Raw genomic sequence first — 14708 nt, forward strand, 5'->3', positions numbered from 1 at the left:
AATACCTTTCAATCCAAATTCTCCACCAAATGAAAAACTTTATATTAGGTGTTTGGATAATTACGATTTATACCCAAGTATGAGATATAATCAACAAGGGTACAAAGTCACTATACGGAGGACGTAAAAACTATTCCTCACCGAAGAATTTTCTGTATTAAGAGATGAGGGTGTTTGGATACCCTATTATTTGAAAAAAAAATATATTGTTTTCCGAAATTAGGAGAACTCAATATGCAAGACGTAGCTAGAACATGCGCCTTATATTGCTACGAGCTAAAGCCATTAAATCTTTCAACTAAACATGATTTAACTAGGGCTTAGGAGAAAACGCATTCTTATTTGTTGATTAAGACTTTGCTTTAGCTAGAATAGCTGCACACCATAGGTAAATTGCATTTCCCCAAAATTAACTAGTTTATGTGGAATCTTGATGGAAAACGTACAGGTGCTTTTTCTAAATTATTCTTCGTTTTGTGTCGGCTGATCCATTTTTTGTGAGAACAACGGCTATTCTACAATTAGCCCATTACTGTAGCAACTTTTCTCAAATTCTCATTGAAGGTGATGATGTTAATGTGATACAATCCCTTAAAACTGAGGATCCGATACAGAAAAATGGAGAAGGACCCTTAACTAGTTAATGTGATACAATCCATTAAAGATTACTTTTGCTATAGCAGCTCCCAACTAGCAAACTAGCAAAGTAGGCTCATTGCTCATATTCTTGGTCTTTCTTGTCCAGTAGATCTATGCTTTCAACCCTTTATTCCTTTTTTTTTTTGGTCATTAAGCAATATAAGAGTCTTAGGAATCACTCTTGTAGCACCCTATTTAAGTTAATCATAGAAGCATTAGTTTGAATCAGTATGTTTAATTGAAAATCTAACTAGACAGCAAGGTGGAATCACTAAGCCTAGAATGAAAAAGATAAATGCAGTTTTAGGAGATTTGACTTCTTTTGCTTGCACACAAGATTTCCGAGGAATCCAGTGATTTGCTAGATTTGCTAGGCAGGAATCTCCCTTTTCTAGGTGGCCGGTGTGTCAAGAAAATTTCACAAGACTAGCATAAATAATTTCTAATTGAATTATGATATAAATTTCCAATATTGTAGGGTTTTTTTTTTTTTTAGCTTTTCACCATTGTAAATTACCTAGGAAACTAGCTCATAAAAAAGGTGAAATACAAAAAAAAGAAAATAATAGAATCCCGGTGTGCAATGTCAATTGCAAATAATTTTCGAGTATTCCGTTTAAACTGCAAATGATTTTACCTTTAGCATAATAATAGTTGGATTTGAATAAAATTTTGTTCATCAGGGTTGCACATGGTTTAGATATGGGTTAATTCCATTTTGCACCCTTTAACTTTGGCCTCATTCCCACTTACGTCCTTAAACTTCAATATGGGACATTTAATTCCTTAAAGTACAAAATTCATCTCATTTAAATACAATTCTTAACGGAATGTAAAAAATTAACAGAATAAGTGGCATATCCCGTTAACTAATTATTATAACCAAAATAATTCAAATTTACAAGGGGCATAAATGTAAATTCAGGAGGCCAAAAAAAAAAAAAAAACCCTCTCAATCATTGTTCCCGGAGCTCCGCCGCACCAAGTCCTTCTTCGCCTCCAAAACACGATGGCCTAGGCTTGAATTTCTCTAGCACTTTCAAGCATCGATGCAAGTCTTGCGATGTTCACGTCCGCAACACCCTCTGGCCCCTTTTCACTCTCGACGATGAGTCTAAAGTCACCATCTCTGCCAAACCCTCTACCTCTTCGTCTTCTTTAAATCCTCAACATTGCATCATCACCAAAGATACCCATGATGATTTTGTGAATAAACCTGTTTTTGAGTCCAAAGAAGAAAAAGAAGAGAAGCCTCAAAACGAAGAAAATGTATGCAATTACAATAGCAGCAACAACAACAATACAACAAAAACGAGTCTGATGAAATCACCCTTGTAGCACACCAATTTGGAGATTGTGGAACAAGAAGAGGCGGTTGATTTAGTCCCACAACATCGATGAAAGATTATATAGATCTCGATTCTCAACCAAATAAGCCTTTTGAAGAAGGCAAAGTGAGAGAAATTGCCTGCAATTTCTCGTCTACTGTCTCAGTGTTCAATAACAAATGGCACAGTTGGAGGCGTAAGCAGAAGATGAAGAAGCCAAGAAATGGTGAGTTTATGGCTATATTACCTGTGATGAAGCCAATTACTAGGCAGCACAGAGAGACTTAGTCCCAAATTGTGGCTTTTGGGTTTGAACAGCGTTTTTGTAATACTGAGCATTGGTTCTCTCTTGATGCCGAGGGGATTAGCTTTGATGATTCCAAGTACTTGTTCAAAGAAACACGGGCTTCTCTCTTGAGGGTTGCATTGAAGTTTTTTTTTTTTCAGTGTTGAAGAAAGGTGCATACTTTTTTTTTAACAGAAGAAAGCAGTGAAAGTTTTATAATCGAAGGAAAAACAAAATCGTAACACCAGTAGTGAAATATGAACAAGTGTTACCACACTCTACTCAAGGAAGAAACTCTAGTCAAGAGTTATGACAAAGTTATTTACAACACATTGTATTTGTGGAGATAAAAAGCTTTGAGCACAAAGTTGCACAAACATTCACTTCAACTCTTGTGGGCCTTTCTTCAGCTTTCTTTTCAGACTTCTCACGTTCAGCTTTCTCCTTCTCCTTCTCCGTCTTCAGCTTCTGCTTCTCCAACCTCTCCCTCTCCCATTTCTGAATGTAGACGTTCTCCTTAGCACGCTCTTCTTCGCTGAGGACACTACCTTTGTCATCAGCGAAGCAGCGAAAGGCAGAGATTGAAGACGCTCGGGGAGTCCCCTCCAATAAACGACCCAGCCCACTACGTAAAACGACAGATCGCATCGCCATGGATAATGGATATCTTCTAGCTTTCTCCTGCTTTTACTGATGTACCACACTACTTGAGTGGAGAGTTGACTGACTCCAAGAAAGGTGCATACTTATTCTAGTATAAGATCTACTATCGGCAATGTTGGTCTATCTGGATTTGAAGGCAGAAAAGAAAATAAAAAACATAAAAAACTTTTGCTTAATTTGAGAACTTGTGAAGGTGATATTTTTTGGGATCTTCAAATTTACAGTTATGTCCCTCATAAATTTCATTTTTTTAAGTTGCGAAACAAGTTAACAGAATGTGCCACTTATTCTGTTAATTTTCTACATTCCGTCAAGGATTATATTTAAATGAGATGAATTTTGTAGTTTAAAGAGTTAAGTGTCCCATTTTGAAGTTTAAGGACGTAAGTGGGAATGAGGCCAAAGTTGAAGGGTACAAAGTGGAATTAACCCTTTAGATATTTAAGCCTTCTACTATTCTTTCTTTTTGCTCCTCCATTTTAATTTCTAATGTTTTATATCCCAATACAATTGGTTTATTTATGCACTCGGCACAGCCCAAAATTACCCAAAAAAAAAAGGACCAAAAAAGCAAAAGAGCATAACCAGTATATTACATTCAATCTCCAAAAAAGCAATAAATTTTTATGTTAATGGAAATTAAACTAAAGTATTCTATTTGTTTGTTTCCTAATTCTTTTAGTTTCTATTTTGGTGCCCTATTTGTTTAGTTTCCATATTAGTTTAGAAAATTTCAAGTCAATTTTGATTTGCAATTGTATTTGCTTTTGAGGTTTTGCAGTTTATAAATAGTACTAGTGTAATAGATTATTATTTGAAGAGTTGAATTGAGTATTGAAGAGTGAGTTTAGGGGAAAGATTCTAAGTTGAGAATTATGAATTGTTATAAGTAAAAGGACACAACATGGCATTGTTATTGTTGAGTTTTGACTTAATAAATTATTGAGTATTTATTTATATGTTTATTCTCTTTCGCTTCTCACATTTTTTAATGTGTCAAAACATCTTCCACTTTGCGTATTTTTTTCTGTCTACATATCTAAAAAAGATAAGAAATTTGAAAAAGTGAAACCGCTTGGTAAAATAAACTTAAATGTTGATTGTATACTATTTGCATACAAGAGAGAGATGGTGGAAAAGCATTTTAGCAATGTGGTGACTTGTTCGAGGCCATCGGGATTGTACATGACTCCAACATCAGGAGATCTTTTATATTATAAATTATAACTATTATACTATTACACCAATACAAGTTAATTCAATTAATAAGAACGATTATTATCTCACAAAAAATTGTTTTTGAATTTCACTGTCATAGTGAGAGTTATATTAGTAGATGTAATTAAGAACCCTTATAGATCTATGATCTCCAGAATATGTCTTGAATTTAGTGGTCATCGGAATTTAACTTATCCAAATTCTTTCCTACCAAAAAAAAAAAAAAAAAGCTTTTAGACCATTGGGATTGTAAAAGTTTGTATGAGGAAGCTTTTTTTTTTTTTTCCACAGTGGGTATTCGGGATTCGATGAAATAATATTCCGAACCCGACTAATCCCACTGCGCTTATTGCCCCTGTTCCCAAGAGACACAAAACGTTAATAGGGATCGAACCGTGATCACCCGATGCCAGGACCTGGAGAGACACCCCAAAACCAGCGAGCGAACCCCAGGGGGTCTTGTATGAGGAAGCTAACAGAGTCAATTTCTGCAACTTTTGTTCCTATGCCAGCACAATTTGATCACAGACATCGGTTGCCTTGAAAGTAGTGAAAGTTTACTACTCAAACAGCAACAGCTGATGAAGCATTACAAGTTGAGCATGCTTCAGTGTCTGGGCATAATTCTGGGGTGCTCAAAGGTGTTAATATCCAGACGTGCATTTGCAAACTTGTCTAGTCGGTAAGTATTACATCATACCTTTTCCAGACGTGCACCTCCTTAATTTTTTTAAAATTTGTAGAATAGCCTATGAAAAGTTTAGTTTTTCCATTGTTGCCTTACTTTTGGACCACTTAAAATTTGATAATATTCCCTCTAACTCTACAATTGCTTCCCAAAAGTTTTAAAATTTTTTACAGTTATCACCATCATTTCTACAATGCAACATTAAAATAAAATATAGTATATGATGCTATTTTTATTTTCTTTTTAACAAAGTTTATTCGCTTAACATAACACTTTTCTTATATGTCAAACCATATGAATTACAAGCAATCCAAACATTTATTTGATAGCTTGACTATGTATAACTTTATCTGCCTATTGTGTATATGAAAATATACATCTAGTACTCAATAAATAATTCAATTATTATGCACTTTTATACAATTTTTATGCATAGTTTTAATTATTGTGTAATTTTATACCATTAAATGACCTGATAATGATTGCAAATAAAAACAAGTTGTAGACAATTCTTTTCTAAATTATTTTAGTTTTGAATAAAGTGGTGGTAGTGCATTGTAGACATTTAGTTATCTAAAAAATCTATTGTAAACTTATACTAATATTATTACAGGAGATTAGGGTATCATACCTACAAATTAAATTCACGGTTAGGTGGTGAAATAAGTGCTTTGGATTAACTTAAATTATTTAGACTTCGAACCACTATTATCACTAAGAAATAGTAAAAATTAAGGGAAGGGTTATCTAAAAGGACCATAGAATTTTCCAATTACTACATCCCCTAAACAAAGATCTTGATTTTGCCACTGGAGATAGGCATATCCCTAGTCTGAGGAGGTGAAGTGGTAGTGTTCTCACTGTTCCAAGTCATCTATCAGAAGATCAAAACGAGCGCTGAAATTGCCTGAAGAAGAATTATTCAAGTTTGATAGCTGGGACATGGAGAAGAATTCCAAGAATCTTAATGTTTCCTTTTCTTAAATGTTGGGTCTGTTGAGCCACACATGGCAAATAATGTCTTAGGTATTTACGGCTCTCTTTATATGTTGGGGTTGGTGTACTCCGTGAAAATTTTTTCTGGTGGATCAGTATAATGCTGGTTTTTTTTTTGGATAAGTTAAAATTTATTCTCAAGCCGTAAAATGTACGTTACAATCAATACAATAAAGTTGATCCACAAGGTGGGATCAATGAAATAAACAATGAGACATGATCCAGCTAAAATTACAATCGGACAGCAGTTAAGGCCGAAATATGGATTGAGACAAATTCCATTCGCACTGCAGTAACATATTGGATTGAGACTTAATGACCCCTGTCAAGCACATCAGCCTACTTCTCACTAAGGAGCATACTTGTTTTTGTAGACTTATAGTGTCAACGTAAGAGTTTGTGAATATCCTTTGATTTCTATCATTCCAAACACAATAAACTGCAGCAACTAGCACCGGTTTAAGCACCAAATTCTGATAACTTTTAGCTTTCGTTGTCATGGTAGCCCAACTAATAGTCTCCTACCAACTACCTTCAAACCACATGATGTTGCATTTCTGCAGTAAATACTACCATAATCTGTAAGTGAATGGACAAGAGAAAAATAAATGATCATGACTTTCAACATTAGCCTGACAAAACACACATGAAACTGATGCAATGACACCATAATTTTGATAGTGCTTTTTTGGTGCTATTAGAGTAGACTTTCTGTTCTTAATTATGGTGAATATCATGCAAAAGTTCAGAGTAGACTTTCCACTCTTAACCTAGGGGTAGTTTTAGAAACCTCCCTTGAGGTTTCTAACAATTTCACTCAACTCTCCCCAATTTTAGAAAATTACACTGACCTCCCTTGCTTTTACTACTTAAGTAACATTATAGATCCATTAGGCTAGAATTATACTTAAGTATCCTAAAATACCCTTATGCAATATCATAACATCAAAAGAAAGTGAAAGAAAGGTTTATCAATCAATTTAACCAAAAAAAAAGTAACAAACACTTTTATCCAAATTTGGTATGCTTCCACGATAATTGTAAACCCAAAACCTCATCAACCGTTCAAGGAAACTCCAATTTAATTCCCAAATTCTATCAATTTTGGTATCACTAAAATCCCAAATTTTAACAAAATTGCACTCCAATTTAATCCTCAAATTACTAAAATCCCAAATTTTAACAAAATTGCACTCCAATTTAATCCTCAAATTCTATCAATTTTGGCATCATCAAAATCCCAAACTCTACCCGAATCACTTTACAAATAGACCATAACCACCACCACCAACTAAAATACCCTCAAAAGCTTCCCGGCCCAAATTAACACTATATTTTGTCTATTGGCTAATCTCACACCTCAAATTATGAACCCAACACCTATCACATATCACCTTCCTTGAACAGAAGACCAGGCCAACCACTATTGATGTCTATGCCAAGAGCAATCCCATACTCCAACGGCGTTAGGAACAGAGAAACTAATCTTTATGACAAATCACCACCAATACTTGTAAATCAAACAAAAATGAAACTAAATGAAAATATTAGATTCTTGTGTGTAATAGATATAATAGCATAACCTAGAGTCATCCCTTTTTCTCTTCTAACCATAGCCCATTAATTTCATTTTTTTCCCTCTCTATCACAACCATCTTCATCATCTCTGTCTAACTTGATTATGAAATTTTCATTTGCTCCCTCAATTTGTAATTTTGGAAATTTTGATTCTTTAATACATGTAAATTATAATACGAGAAGAAATAAATAACGGGGCAGATAGTTAAGTATCACAGAAAGAGAGAAATAGACAAGAAATAAACACTTTGGGTAGGTTTACATGGTGATGTAGTTGATGGGTGGAAGAAACTGTGGGGTTATAGGTAGAAAGAAGAGAATAATAAGAGGTAGAAAAAAAAAAAGAGAGGGAAAGAGAAAGAAATTGCTGTTAATTAAAGTAGGGTTGGGGATGATGACAAGCTGTTGCAGGTATTTATATTTTCTTTAATTTTGGTTTGGTATTTATATCCCACATATGTGATAAATTATCTATTAAGTAGAGGGTATTGTAATCAGTTTATTGAACCGAGGGAGGTTAGTATAATTTTCTAAAATTGGGAGAAGCTAAGTGAAATTGTTAGAAACTTCAAGGGAGGTTTCTGAAATTATCCCCTTAATCTATTCAAAATTATGAAGCACCGTGAACTTTTGCATGATATTCACTATAATTAAGAGCAGAAAGTCTTTCACGGTGCTATTATGGTGAATATCACGGTGCTATTAGAGTAGACTTTCTACTCTGATCTACTCTTAATTTTATCACTGTGCTATTAATGTGAATATAAGAGCAGATATTCACCATAATTATGGTGAATATCATGCAAAAGTTTAAATTTGGTGCTATTAGAGTAATTTTTATGATTTAAAAATAAAATATTAAATTTAATCATTTTATTCTATATTATAAACTAAATAAAAAGATAAATACATTTAACAATTTTAAGTTACATATTATCCAATACAATAATCAATTATTGAATTATGTCTTCAAACAGTATATTTAAAAGCACTTAATAAATATTTTTATTAAGAGGCCTATTGTAAAATTATTTTTCAATAAACTACCACAATCACAAACCAGCCCTTAACATGTTTGGTTAAAGCGGACCATACCTCAAACATAATTTATTTGTTTCAGGGGTAATTTTGTCCCATCACTCCACCCAAGATACCGGCAACTCCTCTTTTTTTGATTGACATTTATTTGTTTCAGGGTAGGGCTGCAAACGAATCGAGCCGCTCGCGAGCGGCTCGAGTCAAGCTCGAGTCGAGCTCGAGATTAATCGAGCTCGAGTCGAGCTCAGAATATTAAGCTCGTTAGTTCGCGAGCCGGCTCGCGAGTTTGAGTATATATATTTATATATATTTTTTATTTTTATTTAATAATAAAATTACGTATATTATATATAAATATATTTTAATTTTTTATTTTCATAGTGAAATTACGTATATATCCTTAATATTTTATTATTTATTCAGAAAAAATTATTATTTTTTTTATTTTTTTAAAAATAAAATAATTTTTTTTTATTTTTTTCGAGCTCGAGCTCGAAAATTGCTAGCTCGTCGAGCTCGAGCTCGAGCTCGAACTTGGTAAAACTTAGTCGAGACTCGGCTCGATTAGCTCAAAACTCGACTCGGCTCGGCTCGTTTGTAGCCCTATTTCAGGGTAATCTTTTGAAGAGGCATGCGGGGTAGATGGTCCCAAAAAGGCGTTATTTGAACCAGATTCGCATTTTAATATTTTAGAGAGATTTTTTCTGCTGCGACTGTCGGTTAAAGCGACCATAGGACCCCTATAGCAAATTAGTAGTTTGGCAGGCCCCACATATTTTTTTGGTCCAAAACAGGAGCCACTATATATAATACAGCACACAAATTTATTGCTGGGTTGGGGCGGGGGGGGGGGGGGGGGGCGGGGCTCTGGGGTAGCTCATCAGGAAATTGAATATAGCTTTTAATGAACCAAATTATTCGCGACCGCATTTGTAGTTGGCTCGCTCGAGTTCGAATAAAAACTTGATCATTTGATAATCGAATCGAATTCGAGTGCAATATTAGGTTTGTTTAATAACTGAGCCAAACACACGCATGTTCGCAAATTATTCATATAGTTCGTGAATACTATAAAATAAATAAATATAAACATAAATACATACTATATTATTAAATACATACTATATTTTACTAAAAAAGTAATTATACATAAATTAGTTATTATTTGCTTTTTTAAGACAAAGAAATACAATTAAACTTATTTTAAGTAATGTATCATTTATTAAAAATATAATTAAATAATCTCCAAAATCAAATTTGAAGTCGAGCTCGAATTGATCTTATTTAGAATAATGAGTTGGGTCCAAGTTTGAACTCGAATATTTATAAACAAGAATTCGACTCATTTGTTAATATCCGGATAGCTATGTTATGCTTTAGACCAAGATGCGAAAACCATCTACTTTAATAAATGAGTTCTAAATGTCTATTATTAATTAGCTAGTTGTCTAAAAAATGTGAAATATGTTAAGCTTTTCCAGAACAATAGTATGTTCGATTTAGGATGGAAAAAGAAATCAAGAAATGCATGAATTGTTATTTTTTTCCCTATGCCAAGACAATTTGATCATAGACATTGGTTGCCATTTTTTGGGGTAAATTACTTATAACTCCCAAGTGATTTTACATAACGCCAGATGACTCTCTAAAATTTCAAATTAGCCACATAATCTCTGTATAGTTTTATATAAAGTGAAAAATAGATAGAATACACAATCAGTTACAGTGTTTATGTCAAATACGCTCTCAAAGTATATGTGAGAAAATATTAATATCCATGTAACTCTTTATAGTTTATATAAATATTCACTTTATCCCTTATAAGTTATAAATATCCTCTTATACTTTTGTACAAGATGACTAAGTCGTCGATTGATTTAGTATTTAAGTAAGGGTACTATTGGTATTTCAATTAAGGATGTTACATAGGCTATTTTTCATCAAATTCCACTTTACATAAAATGATGAGGGGTCATTTTGTAGTGTTAAGGGGGTCATATAGCAATAGGCGAAACCACAAGGGGGTCATATGTAATTTACCCTTTTTTGCTTTTTTCTCTTGTCGGTGTATTTTTATTTTTGCAATATGAAGGCAAAAACGAGCTTCAAGCCTGTGTTTTCAAACTCGGACCGGACCGGCCGGTCCGACCGGTCCGATCGGGAACCGGTGATGTGTCCGGTTCGAGTTGATCAGCAAAACCGAGAAATTCAAAACCCGGTCAATTCCGGTCAAAACTCGGGTTTGACCGGGTTTGACCGGTACAGAACCGGAAAAACCGGTCCAACAGGAGCTTTTGCAAAAAAAGTTCAAACTTTTTTAATATTATATTTTGACCCCCTAAATTGTGAAAATTTATTAATATACCTCAAATATTTCATACTTTATAAATATTGTCCTAAAATTTGATGTTATGTTTCAATTAAATCCATAATTTTAATTCTAATCTTGTTAATGTTTATTAAATAATATAAATTGTTACTTGATTGTTCTAATTTCTTTGTATTTTCTTGTTAAATATATTTGAAACATCAAATATATATGAATATACCTTTATTAATATCAATATGTTATTGGATATTTTATATACAATAATTTAATTTTTAAATAATTTTTATTTATGACGTCATCCGGTTCGACCCCTATCGACCCCTATCGACCCCCGGTCGAACCCATTGACCCCTGACCCTGACCTCGGCCGAGTCGATATCCGGTCCGGTTCTGAAAACATAGCTTCAAGCCTGATATAGAAAGGGGCATGTCCCTGGCCTGACGAGGTGAAGGGGTGTGCTTTCATTGTTCCAAAGTCATGTATCAGAAGACCAAAACGCCAGAAGATCAAAATGCCAGCTGAGATTGCACCGAGAAGAATTATTCAAGATCCCAGATATGTAGCTGGGAAATGGAGAAGAATTCCAAGAAGCCTTAATGTTTCTTTTTATTAAATATTGAGTCTGTCGAGCTATAGTTGAGCAAATAGTAGTGTTTTAGGTATTTACAGCTCTCTTTATATTTTGGGGTTGGTGTACTCTCTTTGTGAAAACTTTTTCCGCTGTATCAGTATAATGCTGGTTTAAATTAAAGGGTTAAGGTAAAAAAAGATAGAGTATCACAATAAACAACAAAAAACGACCACAATCATATAGATATTTTTGCAGTACTTTCACAACAAAGACTGATTGACAAGGACACAAGGTCCGTTTAGCATAGACTGCTTTTTATTGGCATGAGACTATCATTCATGATAATTTGCTTCCCATAAAGGGAATGCTAGATCCCATGTCATCGACCAGAAAACCAAAAAAAAAAAAAAGAAATGCAGAAGCACAATACATATTATACAACACATGCAGACGACAAACCATTCAGTACTTGAAGGGTTTCTTGACACAATACTTACCAATTCACTCGCAGTCACCCTCACAAATGCCGTAATTGAAACGTATATAAGCACAATGACAACCAGGGTCGCACTCGTTGTACGGTGAACAGGGTTCTCCATATGGAACTCCAATCTTGGAGCTCATTGCTTTTGCGGGCAATTTTATGAGCATCTCCTTTTCTTGGTGGTCGATTTCCCGTAGTTTCCTTGGTGGGGTGGCTGCCTCAGCTTCCAGTATCTTACCACCTGGTGCCATGACCACCACTGCAATAAAGACTCAAGTTATCTGATCAATGGTATTATTAATTGGTCATTTTCCAAAGAATTAAAATTTCTTGATGATACATATAAAATCCAAAATTAAAATAACTTGATATGCCGTTAATTCATCATAGTTTACAATAAATAATGGTAAATGATATTTGTACTCTTAAAACAAAAAAAAAAAAAAGCCCTTAGCACTCTACCTCACTTTTATACTGACTGAACTGACAAATGTGTCTCTAAAATATTACTAAGATTACAACATTACCCTCTCTACAATCTTTAGTTTCTTCGTCTTTTCGTCTTGCTATAGCCACAACCGTCAATCAACCTTGCCAATGCAAACCGATCCTAAAGTGAATATCCTGATAACCGAGACAAAACTCTAACTCACCGTTACCTACTTTGCTTCTCCCTTGTTTGAATTAGTCGAATTAGTTGATTTTACTATAGTTTTGGGGTGCGTATGAAGGCTCAGCTATCTGTGGCTCGTTGATGACAAAGTTTAGAACGGGAGATGTACACAATTGTGGCAGACACTATAGCAATTTAAGGAGCAGGCTATTGGGATAGAGGAAGAGAGAGTCTTGAAAGGGTAGCCTTGTAAGTGTTGGAGGCATATCTGTCAATTTAGTTCTGATAAAAGAAATTTGAAGTTGTTTAAAAAATTTTCTGAAGTGCTAACCTCATTTGCCCACATGAAAAAAAAAAAGAGTAGTGACCTAGCTTGTGTACTTACAAGTTGCAATGAGCACGAGAACACTTATGAAGGCAAGCTTGGCCATGTCTTTAGTCTCTCTAGTGAAATGCTTGCCCACATAAGGCAGTATTTATAGGGTGAGAGGGGACCTGCAATTGCACATTATCATATATATATTTTACATCTTCTGGTTGCCAGACTTCCAATGATGAATTTGCACCGTGGCTTGGAAAAATCAAGTTCTTGGTGCAATATTGGTTGTATTATTGTTATTATTATTAGTATTATTATTATTGTGTGGTACAAGGGTGAACTAGAATATGCAGTACAAATTTTTCTCCATCTCTTGCGTGGAGGTACCAAATTAAGTTGTTTACTTGACCAATTAAATACAAAAGCGTATTTTCTCTACAAAAATTGATTATTTATCATTAATATCCTCCCTCTCCTAAAAATATTATATATTTTTAACAACATTGAATTATTTGTTTCTAAACAACATTGAATTAATTATTTTTTTAACAACATTGAATTATTTATTTATTAAACTTTGCGACAGCGGTACTTGTGTATATGTTTGGGAATATTGACATTGATACCGAAGTTCTTATTATTTTTGTAGCTCAATATACAAAACATAGAATAGAAGACATTATTCAAAGGACACATTTTTCGAATAATGGACGCAATTATCATTGAAGAGCAGAAATCAAGGACACATCTTTCAAAGAAATAAATATGCAGATAATAGCTCAAATAATGGACCCAATTATCATTGGAAAGGAGAAATCAAGGACACATTTTTTGAAGAAATAAATGTGAATAAAAAAAAAAAAAGAGGAGTTGCCACCCAACACTGTATAGTAGAGTAGCATATTTTTCACTATGTTTATTCATCAATAGACATATTGAGCCAAGGAATAAATATTTGAATTTGTGGCATCTACTGCACAATACTTGACATGGATACCCCCTTTAAGACAAAAATATATGTTGGGTCCTTTACTTTTGAGATAAAAATATATGTTTTTTTAACATATTATCTAACAATTTGGAGTATAATTTAAAGCTTGCCTTTTACCCATATTTGAAAAGCACAAAAGTTGGACTCAGCTCGAGAATTTAGTAACTTTAGCTGATTTAGAAACTTTGTCAAGTTTTTATTTAGTCAAAAAAAGGGGGAAAAAGGTATAGACTTATAAACCTAACCATTTGTATTGATTATCTTAGAATTCTCAAGTAGCAAGAATTAAAAAATAATTGTATTCATATCAGTGTTGTAACTCAGGAGTTTTCCCACACAAGAAAACATGCAAAATATCATATGTAGCGTACCATGTGAAACAACAGTACAAAATTAAAGTAGACACCTCCGTATCTTGCTTTGCTTTTTCTAAAGAAAGCATCTACTGCTATATTCTCTCTTTCAATTTTTTTTTTTTTTTGAATAAACGTGATAGAGACCCCTAATTTGCTGACATCTCCCTTGGACGAATTGAATTGAATTGCATTGGTACCAGATTAATCAGGACCACCACCGGTAACAAGCAGTTGGTTTGCAAAATTTAATGTGGTACATATATACATACATACAAAGTGGGTTTTTTTTTTTATATAGTTAAAAGAAAGAAAAAAATTTGATAACTTATTAGGGGAAAATGTCCTATATATTTATTTAATTAAATAATGTCTTCGCCCTTTGTACAAAGCAAATTTACTTTACTTGCTTCCAAAACTTTCAAGGAAGACGAACAATACCATCACCTAAAAGGGGGTGGTAATGAGGAGAATAAGTGAGAGGTTAGGTAATTGAAGATGAGATTGAGAACAAGAAAAAAAAAAAAAAAAGAGTTGATTATGAGGAGCATTGGATGGGAAAAGATTCTTGTAGAAAGAGAAAAATGTCGTCCTACATCAATGATTATACCTC

The 14708-nt window shown here is 33.7% G+C and overlaps 2 long non-coding RNA genes across 2 annotated transcripts; both read right to left on the reverse strand.

Annotated features, from left to right (window-relative positions):
- Positions 1-1470: 1470 nt before the first annotated feature.
- On the reverse strand, positions 1471-2562 carry LOC140037714 (uncharacterized). Its single transcript, XR_011841720.1, has 2 exons — positions 1970-2562; positions 1471-1855 (listed from the first exon to the last, which is right to left on the reverse strand). It is a non-coding gene; the product is annotated as an uncharacterized lncRNA (long non-coding RNA).
- Positions 2563-11547: 8985 nt separating this feature from the next.
- Positions 11548-12913, reverse strand: LOC113735063 (uncharacterized). Its single transcript, XR_003459506.2, has 2 exons — positions 12818-12913; positions 11548-12078 (listed from the first exon to the last, which is right to left on the reverse strand). It is a non-coding gene; the product is annotated as an uncharacterized lncRNA (long non-coding RNA).
- Between the last annotated feature and the right edge of the window lie 1795 nt (positions 12914-14708).

The sequence above is a fragment of the Coffea arabica genome, chromosome 3c (genome assembly GCF_036785885.1).
Source record: "Coffea arabica cultivar ET-39 chromosome 3c, Coffea Arabica ET-39 HiFi, whole genome shotgun sequence".
In the NCBI taxonomy this organism is placed as follows: Eukaryota; Viridiplantae; Streptophyta; class Magnoliopsida; order Gentianales; family Rubiaceae; genus Coffea; species Coffea arabica.